Source organism: Dermacentor variabilis, chromosome 11 (assembly GCF_050947875.1).
Source record: "Dermacentor variabilis isolate Ectoservices chromosome 11, ASM5094787v1, whole genome shotgun sequence".
NCBI lineage: Eukaryota > Metazoa > Arthropoda > Arachnida > Ixodida > Ixodidae > Dermacentor > Dermacentor variabilis.
Window position 1 is genome coordinate 63,947,052 of NC_134578.1, and position 19,697 is coordinate 63,966,748.

Consider the following 19,697-nt stretch of genomic DNA (forward strand, 5'->3'; position numbering starts at 1 on the left):
CTTGCCAAGTTATTCATAATCGAATGTGCAGAATTTGTTATACTATAAGTTACATTAATAAATTAAAACAATGCGATGCGACCGAACAACTTTTCTTAACACGTATATTTTACGGTGGTAACTTGTTAGATTGACATATGTAACAGAGGACACATCAACGGGTTTTGAGGGCGAAAAGCCATTTTTCTGCACGGAATGCTAACCACGGAGCTCATATATAATTTTTAAGACAGCAAAATTATATTAACTTACGCATGTAGGAACTCGTGAACAAGGGTTAATACTCCGTGGTAGGTCCGTGGCTGGTCTTGAACTAAAATGCCTCGGCTATCTGTACAGGCTCCTCCAACAGTTGCGTATCCTTGACAGAAAAGACGGGTGTATTGGCTGAAGGTGGTTCTCACGTGTGCATAGAGTTCACACACATAGCGACAGAGCCCGACTAATTGATAATAACACATGTAGAGCAGCAGGAGGACCTAATTTCATAGGTATTAACAATAGAACGAGTTATCACACTTTCAACATAAAAAAATGGTTCTGGCACTAATGCTTACGTGGTACATCTGGGGGATCTAGGCTGCAAGTATTGCCAAGATCCGCCAGATACATCCAGAACTTTCTAGCAAAATATTTTGTCGTGTATCTTGATTTTATTGTTGAAATTGACATCAAAAGATCGCCAAACATTGCTGTATATGTGGCCCTATGCGTTGGGACAAAGGCGGAAAAGCATAACTACGTTGATTTTGTAGGATATGTTGTATGTAATTTTGTTTTCCAGCTTGTTTTTATGAAGCAACTCGAGCATTGGCTAATGTTTGCTCTATGATATGTCGTCTGTTCTTTATAGTTTTAGTCTTAACTAAAAATGCACAATGTTGAACTATGCGCCGTAAACCACGTGCTCCACACAGAAAACTGACAGGAGGCTATATACAGTTGATGATGCACCTATCATAGAGGTTATAATTGGAGCATTGTAGAAATGATGCGATAATAGTGAAAAGGTAGAAGACGAAGGTTATGTAAGACGTATCATGCATAGATTCGACTACCTGTGTAGAGGCACCGCATGATATTTGGCTCCAAAAATTGTAAACCACTTACGGCCAGCATATAACAAGATTGGATTTTTGAAATTTTTGAGTACACGGAATAACGGGGCCGCGCAAGAAAAGGCGTGATTCAGGACACGTGGGGACCAGGACGCACTTTGACAAATGCCGTCAAAAATGAGTCTGTGGAGGGTATTTTCAGCTGAAACAATTAGAAGCTTCACTGCCCTAGTACAGTTCTTCTCATGTATGTAATAAGGGGGGAAATCATTGTCTTACTAAGCTTTAAGCGCATACAGCTTTTTTCTCAGTGTTATATTCACATGCTTTACAGCGGGGCAATATAGCCGAGAAGACATTACATGTACCAAGTTAGAAATACCTACAAAGGGGATCACTCATAGCACGAGCATGTTTTCCTGGCATTTCGTGAGGCATCAAGGACAGTACTACAAGCTAAGAAGCCTCTCGTGGTCACCATGCGTCCTCATGATTTCAATCTGATATTGAGCTGCCAGTACTAAGCTTCGCTCAGCCTTGCTTCTCATTTACGTTATCATTGCTTCGTTTTCCGCTGCAAAAGCAGACTTGAAACGCTGGTACAGATAAATATATGGCAGGTGACACTTATTTTTGGACTTTAAATTATGCATTTGTCTTCACTTGCCTGATGCATATACTGTGGTTGAGCCATCCGCATTAGGCGTCGAGATCGGGTACCTGGAAATGTGAAGCGTGTTAGGCTGGATGACGGGCAGAAAACGTTATTTTAAATTACAGACGTATTATGTATCACTCCTCTGCATCAGTACCGTAAAGCGGATACATGATAATGGAGTCGTGTTCAGCACCAAATTGGTGTGCTGCGCATGAACGCTTACGGATCTCAAGAAAAAAAATGTAAATGAAGTGATTTCGCCTCACACGCATTTTGTGCTCTTGATTGCTTCTTTTGTACACGTTACATCAAAAGTCAAGCAGTAATTTGGAACCACAATAAGGCAGAAGGCTTACAACCAAAAGTGTCTCAACTACTGAAGTAATAGTATTTTACAATTTCATGAGTTCTGTAAAGGGCACCTCCAAGAACAGCCACGTAGGCATGCACTTCTATGGTGTTAGTACTTTGACGAATGACCACATTCATTTTCGAAAATATATTAGTACAGACCTGGCATCCGGCTCGCATTGAAACACCGCCCTACATGAACGCCATAAGCAGTCGAGGCCCGTTAGCATGATAAGATGAGAAAACAACCTACATTTTCTGCAGGCAAAAGCCTAACACCGTGTGGACCAAAATAAAAGAAGTTTCTTGTTGATCCTGCGAAGCTCATCCTAAACATTTATCCTTTATATACGCTGTACGAACACATGATATATAGTTTCTGGCTTCTTACAAATAAAGCAGGCTTACACCTGAGGTAAGGAAAACCGCAAATGTCAAGAAAGGCTGTGACTGCACTCTTAATCCGGTTACACATAGGTTCCAGTTAAAACTAAAATTCCACATATTTTACTGTAACGAACCTCATATTTATGTGGATGCGGCTGTTTTCGCGATTAATATGGCTATCACGAATCGCAACCTCTTCATTCTCTCTTTATTTTTTTTTCATTGAAGTGGAACATGCCAGCGTTACGTGGATCAACGACTTGTTCAACTTAATCTGTTGCTCTTACTATTTTCCCGTTCCACTTACATCTTGTGAACGAGATACTTGTTTTTTCTGCTATTCCACTTGAAAACATACATTGCAGTGAAGCATGTGGCGAAGAAGCTAAGTGACGCCATACGTTTTCTTCGGACCCCCCTCTCTTACTCAAGCAATCGCAGCGGGCAGTCACCACGAATAAACGAATACCGAAGTATTTCGAACCTAAAAGCGAAATGGTCTTGCTAACTTTATGTTTTGATTCATTGAAACGCTGACGTGAAGTTTCGCTGATGCACAAAGCTCACTACAGTTACTTGCTTAGTGGATCTATCACACTGTTTCGAAAAGCGGAAGGCGTATTGGGCTCATAGTTTCCTTCGGAAATGCAAACAAGCCCAACAGAGAAGAGCGAGACACAAGAGTCGCAGACTGAACTTGAAATTTATCCACAGAAGGTATAAATAAGAGAGAAGATATGAATATGGGGGAAAGAAGGCGGGACAAACAAACTCAACTAAATTTAGGTGTCGTCTAGAAAGGAAATTGTGGTGGAAATAGTCATATAGGTGGTGAACTCACCATCTATATCTCTGGTGCTCACGTCATGATTACTATACACAACTTAAGTGTGCGGAAATTCTGCAGCGAAGCCACACTTTGCACAATGAACAGACATATGCAACCCCGGAGCAGACTTCAGCGCACTGTGGTGCTCTCGCAGGCGCACATTCCATCAGCGCCCATTCTACCCAATGTATAGCTTGTCGATGCAGAAAAAAAGCCAGCAGACAGCATAACATCGAAACTTCTTCTAGCAATTGACATGATTTGCACCACAAACGTTTTATGAAGGCGCCAGCCTTTGTTTCTGTATTTTTAAACATTTTCGCATCGTATTTGGCGCTGTGCTCTCGCATAAAGCGGAGAGGGTAACTGTGGAATGTGCAAAAAATACCGCTGCAAGTAGAGAGCAATATCGCTTCTGAAATTTTTAATTTCTTCTTAATTGATACAATTACTGATAGTAATATGATACGTACTGGTGATATTCGAGGACCATGCGATTCGAATAACTGCCCACGAAAGAACTGGCGAAGTTATTCTGCGATAGTGAGGCAATGACTAACGGCGCAAGATTAATTTCTAAATGCGAAAAGGCCATATTGTGGTGCTAAATTTACAACTATAAAGCGACCAGGCGCGAACGCATAACTTATTCCGGATGACAAACTGGGAAATAAAAACTCATCTACCCTTTTCGAAAGGTCCGCTGTAGATTAATACACCCACATATTTGTGCTTGGAGGCCGCGCATGAGCCACCATTTTATGGTTTCACTTTACTTGGGCTATTTCGTGGGCAACTGCCATTTAGCCTCCAAAGTATAAAGCAATGGTATAGCAGCCAGCATTTGAGTTATCATTGCAAGCGTCTACGTTTTTTGCAGCACTAATGGTCTTTTTGCGAAAGCGTTCTTTCCTTTTCGAACTTCTTAACATTTGTGCTGTTCTGGTGCTTAAACCGCAAGTAACTTGCTGAGCCTGTTGATACTAAAATTGAACTGTAAAAAGGAACATCGCCAGATTCGAGCAAGAAGGAGCGAGTGATTCAAAGCGGTTTTTTTCGTCGGGAAAGAATATTTCAACATACGGTAAGCACATAGTAGTGTTTGACATTGCGTGAAATTGAACCGAACAAGGCAACAAGACCCATACAAGCAAGCGCCAGTGTTGCAGGTAGACTGGCACTGAAAGCACAGAGAAATAAATAAACAGAATTGAATACTCTGAAAAAAATTGTAGCGACATAGGCCACTGTGCTATCATGTCGACGTTTCTAACTGAGTGAATACCAGTATCTTGGCATAGCATTGCTTCGCTCCTTGATGTTTTCTTCCTTTCTTTCTTTTGTAACAATCGGAGACACTCTAGTTTAACGTCGTATGCCAGAAATTGTGGCTGAAAGGAAACCCATACGAGATCCCCTTGCGCCGCGTCCATGTACTCCACGAAGAATGTATGGCGTAGGCGAAGTGTGGGATCTGAGCACGCGAGAGAAAACTGCTTTGTGCGTTCGCCATGAAGATGAAATGAATGAGAGATTTGCAGCAATTCTTCTGATCGCCGGCGTGGGGAAGGCAGTCTTCGTGGCTCTCGAGAACAAAAATTTTGGCATGGCGGCATCGTTTTTTTATACCTCCACCCCCTGGTAAAAAAAAATAAGCATCTAGTGGCAAGCTGGTGAGCAATAAACGGCGTAGAATTTCAACCTTCCAAGTCATGAAGTTTACGGATTGTACAAGCAGAAATAGGGTTTGTCGCTAGAGCTTTCAGTGCCACGTATGTTCCCCATCGTGATAGCAGGCTGTAAAGAGAGGACTCTACACAAACCGCCTTCCCAAGGACAAACTGTCCAAAAGTTATTGTGAAATATATGATGTGGCAGTGTCTCCGATAACTACAGTATATTTGGCGTACGAGACAAGTTAAAATCAACCGCATCGGCCAATGTTGAATTTATCACTATCAAACGGAGCGCCAAATCTCTGGAAGCGACAAAATTGGACGCCACAGCGCCAGTCGAGCCGCGCCGACTATGAAGGGGCGAAGCTTTTGTTTGGGCAGCGTGCGGCATTGATACTCTGTTGCAAAGTGCGTAAAATTTAGCTTTCTTTTTCTTCGGTTCAAGAAATACCGTTTACTTGGAAGGCCTGGCTTTGCCATCCGCCACGGACTCCACGTAGAGGTAAGCGCTTTTGCTTTTTGCTGTCGTTGTATATGTCAATTTTGATGCAAACGTGCGGCGCTCAGGTTTTCGCGCCATTGTCACGCAGATGAAACCTGCGCATTGTATTTATGTGTTTGCGTAGCAAGTGAATGTGTGAAGAAACGCTATCGCACCGCCGCAGCTTCTATTGGGCTGTTAGCTGGAATGGCGGCAAAGTGCCTGCACACATACGCGGCGTTTGCTCACTCGAGCACAACGCTCGGGTGTGCATGGCTTATATTGCATAATTAACGGGCAAGGTTCTGAGTCGTGTGGTAGAAGTCGCGGGGCGCTTCTTTCGTGGCTGGGTGTACGTCTGACTGACTTTCTCGCGTATGCGGCGCTCGTGCTGAGTCAGTTGCGCCGTATTATACCGTTCTCGCGCCTTGCGCTGCTCTGCCTTCAACTAACATAGCTCATTTTCCTGAGAGTACAGTCGGGGCCACCCGCCGTGGTTGCTCAGTGGCTATGGTGTTGGGCTGCTGAGCACGAGGTCGCGGGATCGAATCCCGGCCACGGCGGCCGCATTTCGATGGGGGCGAAATGCGAAAACACCCGTGTGCTTAGATTTAGTTGCACGTTAAAGAACCCCAGGTGGTCAAAATTTCCGGAGTCCTCCACTACGGCGTGCCTCATAATCAGAAAGTGGTTTTGGCACGTAAACCCCCCCCCCAAAAAAAAAAGAACAGTCGGGGCCGTAGTAGAGACCACACTTGCTCTCTTGGAGCCGTACCTTCGCGCTTGCCCGGCACTTCTAACGTCCCGCGTGTACAGATGTCAATTTTTTGCTTTCTTTTAAAATTCATAATATGGTGCCTAGAGGGGGAGTTGTAATAGGAGCGACGGTGGAGTAAGACGTGCACAACCATTTTTAATATGGAAGTGACTGCCGTTGTAGAAACAGTGTCATCACTGAGTTGCACTACTGAAGCTTTAGCCTTGTTATGCTGAAGCCTTGGAAGGCGAAATAGTCTGTCAATTTTAGTAGCAGTGCGCACTAAAAAAGTGCTTAATGTTTACACGCTTCTGGCCTGGGCTTGTGAGTTTTGGTTATGAGTGTGGTTGACAAGAGATTGAATAATTTCACAGGTGGATACGTCCGTGAATAATGGCATCTGCAAGGAGGGCAATGCAATGGTTTTCAGCGCCTTGTCGATCTAGTTGGCCATGACGTAATACGTATTGGCAGGTGCATTCTCTGTGGGCACTCTCCTGTCTCACATGGAGCTCTCGTTAGTGAACTCAGTTTATGTAGAAACCACCCAAATTTGAATTCTCTCGTTTTAGGTTGGCAGAACGCTGTCTTGCCTGTAAACAACAAACAAACTTCCTGGCATATGGAAGTTTTGTAGGTTCACCCCATGCAAATCTTCTTATGTTCAGCCCATCCAGCACCATTGCATTTGTGGTAACTGAAGCTTATGCTGGCAGCATTCTTAGAACCTTAATAGGGGGCAGGTTTTCAGTGGGCTGCTGCTCTTTTTTTCTATGCTTGGTTACTGGCATGCCAGAGGCAATTATCTTTTGTGTCCTTTCATATGTAAGGTGCATTTACGTTCATCTTGTCGTAGTAGTGGAGATTGGTAAATATTTAATGGCTGCCTAATGTGCTATATAGTGTGAAAATGAAATGTCGCTTACTTTCAGACAATCAAGGATACCATTTCGGACCCAGCAGATTTGGATATTAGTAGAATGAAAATCTTGTTGCAGTGCACACTGGATGCTCGACGGAAAAGCCGGGAGAATGAACTTTCTGTGTAACTTCTGAAGCGAAATGTGGTATTACCATATGTAAATTATTGACTCCATTTTTGTTACCACAGTTGTCGCCTTCACTTAGAAATCACGGTGGTGATGTTGGATCACAAAGTAAATACACCAGATGACGCTAGAGTGGTGCATGTGTTGTGCGCATTAGGTGTCTTGTCTACCACGTCTTCCAATTGAATTGGTAACGTTTGTTACAGTTGGAAAAGTAGATCCTATCAACATTGCTACACAGGCTGAATTTTTTTCTTTAGTATACGCATTTATTGTGCGTGTAAGCATTGTCGAATTGCAGTTTTTGTGTTTGAAAAGCTGATTCCTTTTCTCAATAGAAAACTAGTGCTGTGTTTGCTTTCTGTGACACCATTTTTGTAAACTACAGGACACCGCAATTCAGATATGCCAAGTTCCGGAGATCGGGCCTTAACATTTTGTCTAGCCTCCAAGCTATACTGAAGGCTTTCTGTACATTTTTGCAGCTTGCACGTGAGGCTGAAGCGATGTTTGAAGCTGCGTTTGGAGACATGGATGAGGGGCAAAGCTTCAAGATATTCGAAAGATGCTGTGCCGAGCAAGCTTCATTCAGATTGACTGATACCTTCGGAAAAATAAAGCTGAATTTGCCCTGACCTAATTGGTAAGTGTTCTTTATGCTGAACAAGCTAACGTGCCTTCACTCACGTGCTAGTCTATTTTTTAGCACATTCTTAAACATCAGTTATCAATCTAGTCGCATTTATGCTTTTGCAAAAAAAGGAACTTCTTAACTTAGATGCCATTTTGTTTACTTTGGACAGTGTTTTGTATACCTATTTATAAAATTTAATAGCTACCTGTTCTTTCAAATGCCAGAGGGCATTTTGCTGCACGGCAGTGAACGAAAAAAATTTTTTTGAGGAGACACATAAACGAGGCGTGCCTATCTCAGGGCCTTGTATCATCACCCAAGTCGAAGGGCACAAAGTCGTCTGCAAGGCCACGCCATCGATCTGGCTGAGAAATCATCACTGGAGCATGCTCTAATCATTTGCCCAAAACTTTACTTTGTCTTCGATGTGAGGAACCCACATGCATTTTGTCAAATCTAAGGTTTGATCCAGACAGCTATAATTGAGAGAAGGCATTTCGACGCTGTTTGATGTCGCACAAACTTAAGCTGTTTTTAAAGCACCTGAAACATTTCCCTACAAAAACTGGTTAGCTGACCAGATGCTGCATGTGGGATTTTTTTTGTTGCTCTTTGAGCACAAACAATGCAGAAAGGTAGCAGTGACTCGCACGGACCCAGAAATTCTAATGCACAGCTGTTTGGTTTGGTAGTTCTAAAAATACATTGCTTAAAATTGTGGCCAGTCATAATAGCTTCACTGTAAGCATGTGCACGCGTTGTCACCACATTTATGGCAACCGTTTATTGGTCTCTCTTTTTTCGACTTTGTATGGCAAATGATAGCTGTAAACGAGAAGGGCGTTAACCGAGGGGCTCGAGCTTTATCAGTCATATCATAAGAAGGCAAGAAACACCTACACCAAGGAAAACATAGTAAAAATTACTTGCGCTTAATAAATAAATAAAGAAACGATAAATTAATGAAAATGAAAGTGGATGAAGAAACAACTGCCGCAGGTGGCGAACAATCCCGCAACAACGCACCGCTGGTGGGATCGTTCCCCATCTGCGGCAACTTGTTTTTTCATCCACTTTCATTTCCATTAATTTATCCTTTCTTTATTTCATTTATTAAGCACAAGTAACTTCCACTATTTTACCCTGGATGTCAGTGTTTGTTGGCTTCTTTTGATATGAATGACGGGTGTGATACATATGTGGCTTACTCAAAGTGATACTGTTACACTTTGTAGAAGAATGCGTGTTGTTGCAGGGAGGCATAAGAGTGTCTCGCATTCAAGACATGGCTCTTACTAGATTCCAATAAACACCACTGTTCATGTCAGCAATCTTGCAATATGTGCCATTCTCCAAGCTCGTAGCTAAACACTGATATTCAACTTTTAAGTTACTTGTAGTGCGTATGTTGTAATTGCAAATTGGCAGCCATCCACCAATTATATCTTGTCCAGTTATTAGCAATTGCCAAACCGGCAATTCTCAAATATTGGTTCTGAACGTTTTTGCTAAAATTCTGACCAAAAACACTTTTGTTGTGGCGTGAAGTAGAGTAATCAAGTGTCTTGTCTCACAGCTCTAGGACAATCTGATTATGCATTGTCTTGTCTTGGAGACTTTTAGTATTTTTCCAATAAGAAATTGTGATAAGCTGCAATTTTTTATTACTTTATGTGTGCGTGAAATATAAATTAACAAGACAATTTGTGACTGGAGCTTATTATTAAGATGGCATTTCAGTATGTAAGTTTTCCTGACATTTCTTATGCCAAATGTTTTAAACCAGAAAAGGATTTTTAATTTTAAATCGTTTTGCTGTAACATCTTTCGCAAACATTGTACATTGTGTAATGCTATATGAGGCTGGTAGGCAGTTTTTTTTTCTAGCTCGCTCTGCACCTGTTTTTCAGGTTACAAGTTATCAGTTACTTCCCAGTCATGTCTTATCTATTGTCAGAAAAATGCTCTTTTTGGAGGAAAAGTGTGTCCTCATATACAGTGCGTACAACGTGGGAGTAGTATTTTGTGATATCTGAATGTTAGTGTTTGTATCAGCTGTTCAGAATATTTACTCTATATATAATGGTTTTAGGTGCAGTGGCAGCTCACCCTTCTAAACAAATACGGGTGAAAAAAATGATAGCCTCTTATACAAAACATTTCTGTCTGCCTTCTTTTTAGTTGCAAAACATCGTCTTTGTAGCCTTCTGAATAACTCCTTATTTACTGTGTTCAATGCAGTAGAGTAGCTGTTTAGTGCTTATGCTTGTTTGGTTCTGGTGAGCGGTGCAAAAGCAATTTAACGCAGGTGTGCAGTAGGAAGTGTTCCTTGTGTGCTTTAGTGGTTTTTATAAAATCCATGATACAGCAGCAAATGCTCAGTAGTTATGAATTCTAATCTGTGACAACTAATAGCTTATGCTTGAAGGTTTATGCCTGTCGGGACGTTTAGTTTAAAGTCAAGTCTACACCTTTCTTTGAGCTTAAAAAGTGCCTTATATTTTATTCTATTATTTCCTAATATACCTATTATTTCGAGGTAGGTGTGTCCTTGTATATGTTTTATAAGTTGTGCGTGGTATTCTAAGCTATCAATATTTCTTTCGACTACCCTGTAGTCATGCTAAGACATCTCGATATGTTTGAATGTTTCGTATTATAAGAATGTTGCTTTTTGTTGGGCGTGGCCATGATTTTGATATATCTGGGTATTTTTTGAGGCACTGGCAGAACAGTTTTTTTAAATAACCGGGAAAAGAAAATATTATCTTGTATAAAAGGTATCATTTAGCATTCTTTTTAAAGATTACACATTGTATTGTTGGCGTACAGCAGCCTTCGTATTAATCTTTGGTCATTATTTTTTCCTGTGGAGTGTGGGCCTGTTGCTCCTTTAGTCATTTGTAATGATGCTCGTCTGTTTGCATTGCTGCGGCTCTGAACAATTCTGTAAAATGGTTCTCATATAACTAAGCATCAAATAGAGCATATGTGTGATTCTTACAATAGTGTTTCCTACTACCAAATAAGGGTATTTAAATTTTAAAACAGCATGATTTGGTTTTCAGCACCATATTCCAGCAAGACTTCTACCATAATTCTTTGCAGAGTTGCTTGGTGCCATTAATCATCGTAGACGGCCTGGCTAGCGGAAATAGAGTTGCAGATAATAATAAATGGAGTATTGTGCTATGCAGGTAATATAGTAATGTATTCATACAAAACGACGTTCGAGGAAATAATATGTGGAACATGGTCTTGCTTTTATCATCTAGCACTGAAGAGGAAAGTTGTTCCACCTATTAACGCGTGGAACGTGTTTTGTTTTACCTCATTCTAAACTTAAGAGCAACAAGGTTCTACATATTTAAAATGTATTCAGTTCACGTGTTACTCCTATATATGGGGAATTTTATTTCAAAAAAGTTGCCCTTACTAAGTGGAACCTATGTGTAACCAGATTAAGCGTGGCAGTCTGTCAGTGCGATGGTTAAAAAGGAAAGGCTTGTGCATCATTGTCAAAGGTACTCTTTTCACTCCATAAGAACGTCTTGCCCTTGTCGTCTACTGTATATGACTGTAAATTGGGACGAGGAGAATTACATATTTGCGTCTTTGTACAGGGGTGGTCAAAAGTTCCCAGGCCACAGCGTGTTTAAAGCGTTCAACTTTATGCAATCGGGAGGGGGGACACTTGTAGTAAATTTGGAACTCGGAAGCTGTGGTTAGTGAGAAATCGTGCTCCTTACCCTGTTCATCACAAGAACCTTGGGGCTCTCATATTTCGACAGATGACACGCCACATGGGCACGAAGTCAGCGTTTTAGTGGAAGCTGTGGCATAGAAACTTTTGACTGCCCCTGTGCATACTTTTAAGCTTGGTTTTAAAGGTACTCATTCGTAAATATAACAGACAAGAACCACACACTTAAATACCTGTCTTAATAAAATCACAAACGCAACCACAAGTGGTATTTGTAGCACCAACGTAGCAAGGTATAGCGCGGTTTGGCTTCAATCTACACGCCATCCGCTGGAATTGACCGCTTCAGTAACAGAAAAGCAGAACGTCTTTGACTTGCTGTATACAATGTGCCCCAGATAATGTTTCTGAAGCTCTTCAAGACTGATGTAACCACACGCTGCAAGATACTATCCTAAACCTGCGGTTTTATTCGTCAGGCGTCTGGTAACCGAACACCGTAAGCACAAAAAAATTTATATTGCACCACCATTTTACTTTTTCTTTAAAGAGCTTGGCTAGCGTTAGCTGCGATACCTTATTTTACATACGCTGTGCCAGTTAACGATAGGTAAGCTCTCATAACCAAGCCTCTGTCCTTAACTCTGCACATAAACTCGTAACACTGCGTCGTTCTCATTGGAACAGCCCCACAAATATAACATAAAGTGGGTACATCTTTTGTATACTTACCTCTGAACAATGTAATTGGGTTACACTGCATACTGGTTAGGCGAACGCAGACTGTAGGCCATGACAGTGTCGGTCTTTCTTGCGCTTTTTAATAGTTCTTGTTATTTTTATGACAATCCTCGCTTAGGAATTGTTGTCACCGGCTTAATGTAGGTGAACGCAACCGTGATTAACAGCCACTTTCATGCGAAAACCTCAGACGCTTTTGTTAGTTCGCCATGCTTCCATTACCAAAACGTCACTACGGTGATAGCAACAGCAACACTTTTTTATCTGTACAGAAAACTTGTACAATGTATGTGTACGCCACAACTTTGCTTTGCGGTGCTTCGAATTTAAACCATGAATATTGTTTAATACGATTGTATTCTTGGGTTACTTAACGCATTTTGGATGACTATCTATCTATCTATCTATCTATCTATCTATCTATCTATCTATCTATCTATCTATCTATCTATCTATCTATCTATCTATCTATCTATCTATCTATCTATCTATCTATCTATCTATCTATCTATCTATCTATCTATCTATCTATCTATCTATCTATCTATCTATCTATCTATCTATCTATCTATCTATCTATCTATCTATCTATCTATCTATCTATCTATCTATCTATCTATCTATCTATCTATCTATCTATCTATCTATCTATCTATCTATCTATCTATCTATGCGCGTCAATTTTATGTACATATACAGAATAAAAGGTACTGAGGGGACGGCTTTAACTATCGGAGCGCTTTAAGTCAATGCGGCCGCCATTGACTTGTTAACAATGAAGATTGTCATGCACTTCTTGCACGCCTATGCGACCCCATTTTGTTATAGACCAGATAGTGACGTGGTTTACCAAAGAAAGGAAAAGAATATGACTTACACAATTTACCATATTCCCACGATTGAGTTCGAAACGGCTACGCGTGCTTGCTTTATGTCGCAGTACTTGAGCACGCACCGCTTCTTATGTATATTAGTGACAGTGAATCGTCTCATAACGTCACAGGTTTGTGGGGATCCCACAGTTCTTTATTGACACTCTGTGCTTGCAAGGGTAGTTACATTGATAAAAATTTTAGAAACACCATTAAGGATATAAGCCTATAAGAGAAATATATTTTTACTTCCCTCTCTGTTAAGTGTCAGGCAGCTGCCTATGTTTAACCAAAAGCAGGTGCAATGAACTTCTTTCATATGCTTCCTTAACGATACTATAAGCATCTGGAATATTTCTTCTTTAAAAAACTTCTAAGACGAAGTACTTATTTACAGCCCTTTCTATTTATGTAGCTTTCTTCTATTGCCATTTGTGATGTCGGCGATTCTATTGCTACACGGTGTCGTTCGAAAGCCCTGGCATTTTTTTTAAGAAAGCACTTTGAAAAATATCTGTATCTGTTGACTTGGGAGCAAAACACGCTTCCTTGGTAAAAAAAAATCTGGTAAAATAAAATTATTTCACTACTACAAACATTTACCACGCAGAAGCTACGTTGCTGAAAAAATCTGGGTGTTATATTTCTGAGTGCCAACTTCAATGTAGTGAAACGCATATTGTGCCAGTACTAGTACAAACTATGTTTCATAATTCATCTCCTCCATTATCTCATCAAGCAGAAACAAAAACGAACTCGGAACAGCACTACACGACCGCAGCTAATATGTCCTTTGGCGGTGATGATAATGATGGTGATTAGGGTGGTGGTTTATTGGCATTTCATTCTAAATGACGCCGTGAAATATAGTCATCTAGCCTGCTTAAATTATTAAGGTATTCCATTTATTTATTTTCACCGACCTATGGTTTATCGCATTTTAAAAATATTTTAGCTAATTTTGGCTCTGTATATGTGATTTTCTATATGTATCTTTGATCACAGCAGGAGCATGCTCGGAAGAGAAATGATTTGCATGTGACCAATACAGGTGTAGCATTACATCGCTCAAACAAGCCACGTTGTTGAATAAAGGAAGATAACATATCCGGAGCAGGCAATTCCGCTTTTTTTCTGGCTTTTTTAGCTAGTACCTACACTAATTTGCTATTATTTACCGGCTATATTTATGCATACGAATACTTTAATGTGGGCAGAAACACGGGCAACTCACTGGCTGAAGTAGAAGACCACGTCCATCTGCGAAAAATCCACCTCTCTTGTTTGGATGAAATCTTTCAACTTTTGTAAGCTGTCGCTTGAAATCACATTATTATCTTGGTTTGTGTACTGGATAAACGAGTTCGTTTCTTCCTGTCCAAACAAATTATTTATTGCAATGATAAGTTGCACATAGGCACCAACATTTATAAAAGCTATTCAAATGGATCTCCTAATATAACTTTACGAGGACATCTGGCGTATCCAGTTGATGTTTCTAAAGTTATGGGGTACCGGTAAACACACAGACCTCCCGCAAAGCCGCATACCAGGCGAAATTACGCTGCCTTCTAAATTCACTGGATAAAATACATGGAGTAGTCCATTGTACACGCATACATTACCGCCAGTACATGTACTAGTTCTGAGCTTGGCACAAACAAAATAGATTCTCTGTGGGAAGTATCGCATTTGGATGGCAATCGGTTCTAGCGCAGTTGAAGGCTTGCATTTTAATATTACTGAGTAGCTGAAAAGAAGTTCCAAGCATATTCTTTCGATTGTATAAAATGTTTGAGTAGAATTTATGCACAGTCCAAAGAACTCTGCGCTCTCAAATTCCGATATTCGGCAAAACGATGAAGTACAAGCAACAATTAGCAACATACGAAGAAGCATTCGTGTACTTAAGTTTTGGCACGTGTTTAAAGCCCAGGGGTTAGAAATTATTCCAGAGTCATTCACTGTGGCACCCTTCCTTATCACCTTGTAATTACGCCTTGTTAAAAAGCAGAATTAAGTTTTTTAGCTTCAACGCTTTCAATAAGGTGCTAATATTTTCAATACAGATACACCTGAGCGTCCTCTATTGCTAGCGTTGCGCTAGAATCTGATTGATATGCGTGGATACACTGGTTCCGTCTGCATATAGCACTAAATTTTCCTCCTACCTTTTTTTGCTTTTATTACCGAACTGCAGTTGCTACTCCGATGTGGCACACCTCTTTGATCATTTACATCTGTCAAGGACAAGATTACAGCAAGCAGGGTCTCCCCACTGCCGCTCCACAGGCACATCTATTAGACCGTTTTTGTTAGAGAATTTATGCCGGTGATTTTACATGTGCACATTTAAAAGCTGCGCGATAAACTTGCATAAACGCGTGAATCCACGGTACAAATTGTCTTTAACAGCTAGATGAACTGTTAGCTCTCATCTTGATGTAACTGGCTAAATAGCGAAAGAGGTTATCGCCTCGTCAGGAAACCTGCCGCATAGAAATGCAAATCCATACTGACGCGGAATAGAAACCTGGTAACCTGGCATAGTAATCAAATTACGCCATGAAGCAAACGATGCCCCGTTTTCGATCTCTTCTCTACTGATAATATATCGCAATACCTGTAATCTGTCGAAGTTTGTGCAACAGCATTTTCATTAACATCAGCGTTTTTTACGATCAGTCTTGTGCACTTCATGATCACTCTATTCTGGCCAGTCATCTGTGACTTATGGAACATGTACAGTGATTTCAATATGTTCGTTTTGTTCGAAAAGCGAGACCTGTGCTCACAGTTCTGAATTCGCAAATTTTGTGATCTCAGAATATACAAACAATTGTTGTTACGGAGATCCATTTCCACCCATCAGAAAAGCGCTGTCTAATGCCATGAATGACGCGGAAGGAGTTGAGGTGCACACGCGAGCAGCACACGTTTTTTTGGTATCGGTCGTAAGGCACCGAGTGGTATTGCATTTCATTCATTCATTCATTCATTCATTCATTCATTCATTCATTCATTCATTCATTCATTCATTCATTCATTTATTTAAAATAGCTTACAGGCCCTATGAGGCATTGTGTAAGGGGGGTTACAAAATCAAGGCAAAAGAAGAGCTACCAGCCTTCTGAAATATGGTACAAAAGATACGCCTCAATGCAGGGCTCATCAACATTACTTCAAAGATCAAAACATGAAGAAGGAAAAACTAAATAATAAAATGCCACAAAGGTACACTTCAAGGAAAGAACAAGAGTAAACTTTAATGTAAGGCACTAATAGCAGAAAGTAAAATACAGGAAAAATTAACAGATCAGGGTACAATGCTTGAAGGGATATTTAAGAAAAAAGACGCAAAAAAGCAATAATACATAAAGAGCATACAAGTGAACACATCACGCAGTGTAATATAGCAATTCATAAGAGCGAGATAGCACATTAAGAATAGAAATAAAAAAAAACATCGCAAGAAGTTCGAAGCTCATTGCCAAGTGCAAGAAACAAGATAATGTGATTTGTAAGTGCTATTATGAAAAATGCTCGTGTAGGAGATGAAGAAATTTTTCTTGATCTTACTCGGAAACAATGTGATCAGGCAGATTGCTCCACTGGCGAATGGCCGTAGGGACTGCGGAAAATTTAATAGCTTGTGTCGTACCGTACATGCGCGCAAAACTTAAGTGGTTATTTAATCGGCGAGACGTATTTGAGGCGATCTGGATAGGCAGTGTGGATTGTGTTGCATTAAAAACATATTTGTGAAACAAGGATAACAGAGCAATATTACGGCGAAGAACTAAAGGCAGGAGGGAATGATCGAGTTTCATTTTCCTTACGCCAGAGCGGTGGTAATTACGTGAGATGAAAGGACAGCTCGGTTCTGGACCTATTCAAGCATGTCGATTAAGTAGGTAGGATGTGGGGACCAAATGGATGATGCATAATCGAGCTGTGGACAAAGAAATGTCTGATAGGCCAATTTGCGGATGTTGGAAGGTGAATTACCCAGATTACGACGTAGGTAACCTAATGTGCTTGAAGCTTTTGCGCAAATGACTGCAATATGGTCTGTCCAGCGGTGGTTTTCGCTTAGGTGAACACCCAAATATTTTTATGATACTGTATCTAACAATTACTTGTTATTGACGTTTTATAAAAAATGTGATTTGTCACGCTTGCGACTAAGAGAAATTACCTGACATTTTGATACATTTAAAGCCATTAACCAGGTGTTACATCAATTATGAGTTAGGCTAAGATCATTTTGAAGGGCCAGGTGGTCGTCAGTACTGTTAATTTAGCAGTACATAATGCAGTCGTCAGCGAAAATACGTAAGCGAAAAGAAACATTAGGTGGTAAATCATTTATGTAAATTAGGAACAGTAAAGGGCCCAGAACGCTGCCCGTAGGCACACTAGAAGTAACGTAAGAAGATGAAGCAATATTATTAACTACTGTGAACTGTTGACGATTGACGATTCGAAATAATATTATGAAGCCACGTTAGAGTGAAGGATTCAATTCGAAGTGCGATTAATTTTGCAATAAGGCGACAATGGGCTAAACGATCAAATTCTTTCAAAAAATTAAGGAAAATACAATCGGTCTGCTGGTTATTGTTCATGCTAAGGTGCAGGTCAGTCGTGAATTCCAGTAACTGTGTTTCACATGATAGTCCTTTCCTAAAACCATGTTGATGATGAAAAAAGAAATTATTGGTCTCTAGGTAATTATAAATAATAGAAGCAATTATCTGTTCGAGCATCTTGCAGCAAATGCAGATCAAATAAATTGCACTGTAATTTTCCGGGGAGTTTTTATTCCCAGTTTAAATATTGGTATGATTTTGGCCATTTTCGAGTCATTGGGCAGCTGTCCCGACGACAAGGACTGCTTGAGTATATGGTACAGAATGTTACTTGATATAAAAATGGTATTTTTAATAGCTTGGAACTAATATTATTAACACCAGCTGAAATAGATAACTTAAGATTATTAATAAGATATGCAGTTCTCTCCACGAACATTTCAATACTTTCCATGAATTTCTAGCCATAATCAGCAACATCAGGCACATTGCTATGATCCTCGCGGCTGAAAATCGATGAAAAAAATGTATTAGAAGCAGAGGGGCATTCATTGTCAGTGAGGGGAGTATTTGTCTCACATGTAAGGGCTACCTGGTTAGAGTCGCGGTCAAGTGATATAACTAGCCAAAACTTTTTTGGATTTGAAGTATGCATTTACGCTTTGGAAGCAGATGCATCAATTGCGGTAACAGTGATGAACACTCCCATCAACGCAGGCTGCGGTTACTTAGGCGCGCTCCGTCACAAACTACAGCGCAGTAAAGGCTACGTGAGAAAACCATTTATTTGTCAGTTCAACATACTTATACATAATGTATCTTAACGTTAAACATGCCAACATAACGGCATACGTAGAACGTACATAATAGCTGCAGAATCTGCGTGAAGAAGGTGAAGAAATACATGAGACGTAGTTTTATCCACAATCTTACTCAGATTGGCTCTATAAAGCGGGGTTTTGTACCAAGTGCACTCTAATTGAAAATATAGTTTTTTTTTCTATTTCGCGGTGTTCAATCTTTTGAACCCAGGAGGTAAAGCCTTTGCTAAAATCTGTGATTCTCATAAGGCTGTGTGAGGTAGTTTCCGTGGCACTCCTGAAACTCCAGACATCTGCATGGTTATTACGAGTGCTGTTTTCAAAGCCCTAGGTAACATAACTCATGTCTAACCAAAAGAAAAACTCATTTCAGATGCCTTGTAATCAGCATGAGAGTCAAACCCAACACACCCATTGCCCGTTTATGCTTGGAAAAGAGTGTACAAATTACACTTTCATTAGTGCTGCTGCACTGTACTGTGCTAATCTTTCTCAAAATAAATCGACCATCAGTTTTAGCGGAGATCATGCTGAACGCGATACTGAATAAAATCCCTCTGACCAGCGAAAAACATGGAAGTTTCGAAACTTATCTGACAGCTGCATGAAATTGTCAGACAGACAGCATAATAATGTCTTTAAAATATTGCTCGCTGACAGCGTAGCACGTCACATCTCACAAGATTTGAGATAATCGCTTTTATGTTCTTATCTGTCTGATATTAAATATCCTGCTTTTAGTCTTCGGCTGAAGGGATCCTCCCGCATGGACAATGAAGCCGGGTAGTACCGATGGTGTATAGACATTTAGTACATACCCAGGAAGCAGCATCGCTTTCTGATATTCATTAACAAATCTCTTGAATATACATTAGCGTACTATTCCGAGTTTTCGACAGTAATTTTATTGCGGCATGCCGTTCAAATCAATAAGACAAATGTTTCTCTTTTCACAAATCGAGAAAGCGCGTGAGCTTGCTAACAGTATGGATCAGAAAACTTGAGCTACAAAAGTGTCAAGTGGTACTACTGCGGTTAACACAGGGAAGCCAAATCAACTGATCCCAATTCAGACCGTAGTTGCGAGA

At 40.4% G+C, this 19,697-nt stretch overlaps 1 long non-coding RNA gene across 1 annotated transcript in view; it reads right to left on the reverse strand.

The window, feature by feature from the left end:
• Window positions 1-250: 250 nt before the first annotated feature.
• The window catches only part of LOC142563993 (uncharacterized), a 29,814-nt gene continuing 10,367 nt past the window's right edge, over window positions 251-19,697 (reverse strand). The window contains exons 2-3 of the long non-coding RNA XR_012824461.1: window positions 1,726-1,778; window positions 251-361 (exon numbers count right to left, since the gene is read on the reverse strand). This is a non-coding gene — a long non-coding RNA (uncharacterized LOC142563993). The remainder of the gene's footprint in view (window positions 362-1,725; window positions 1,779-19,697) is intronic.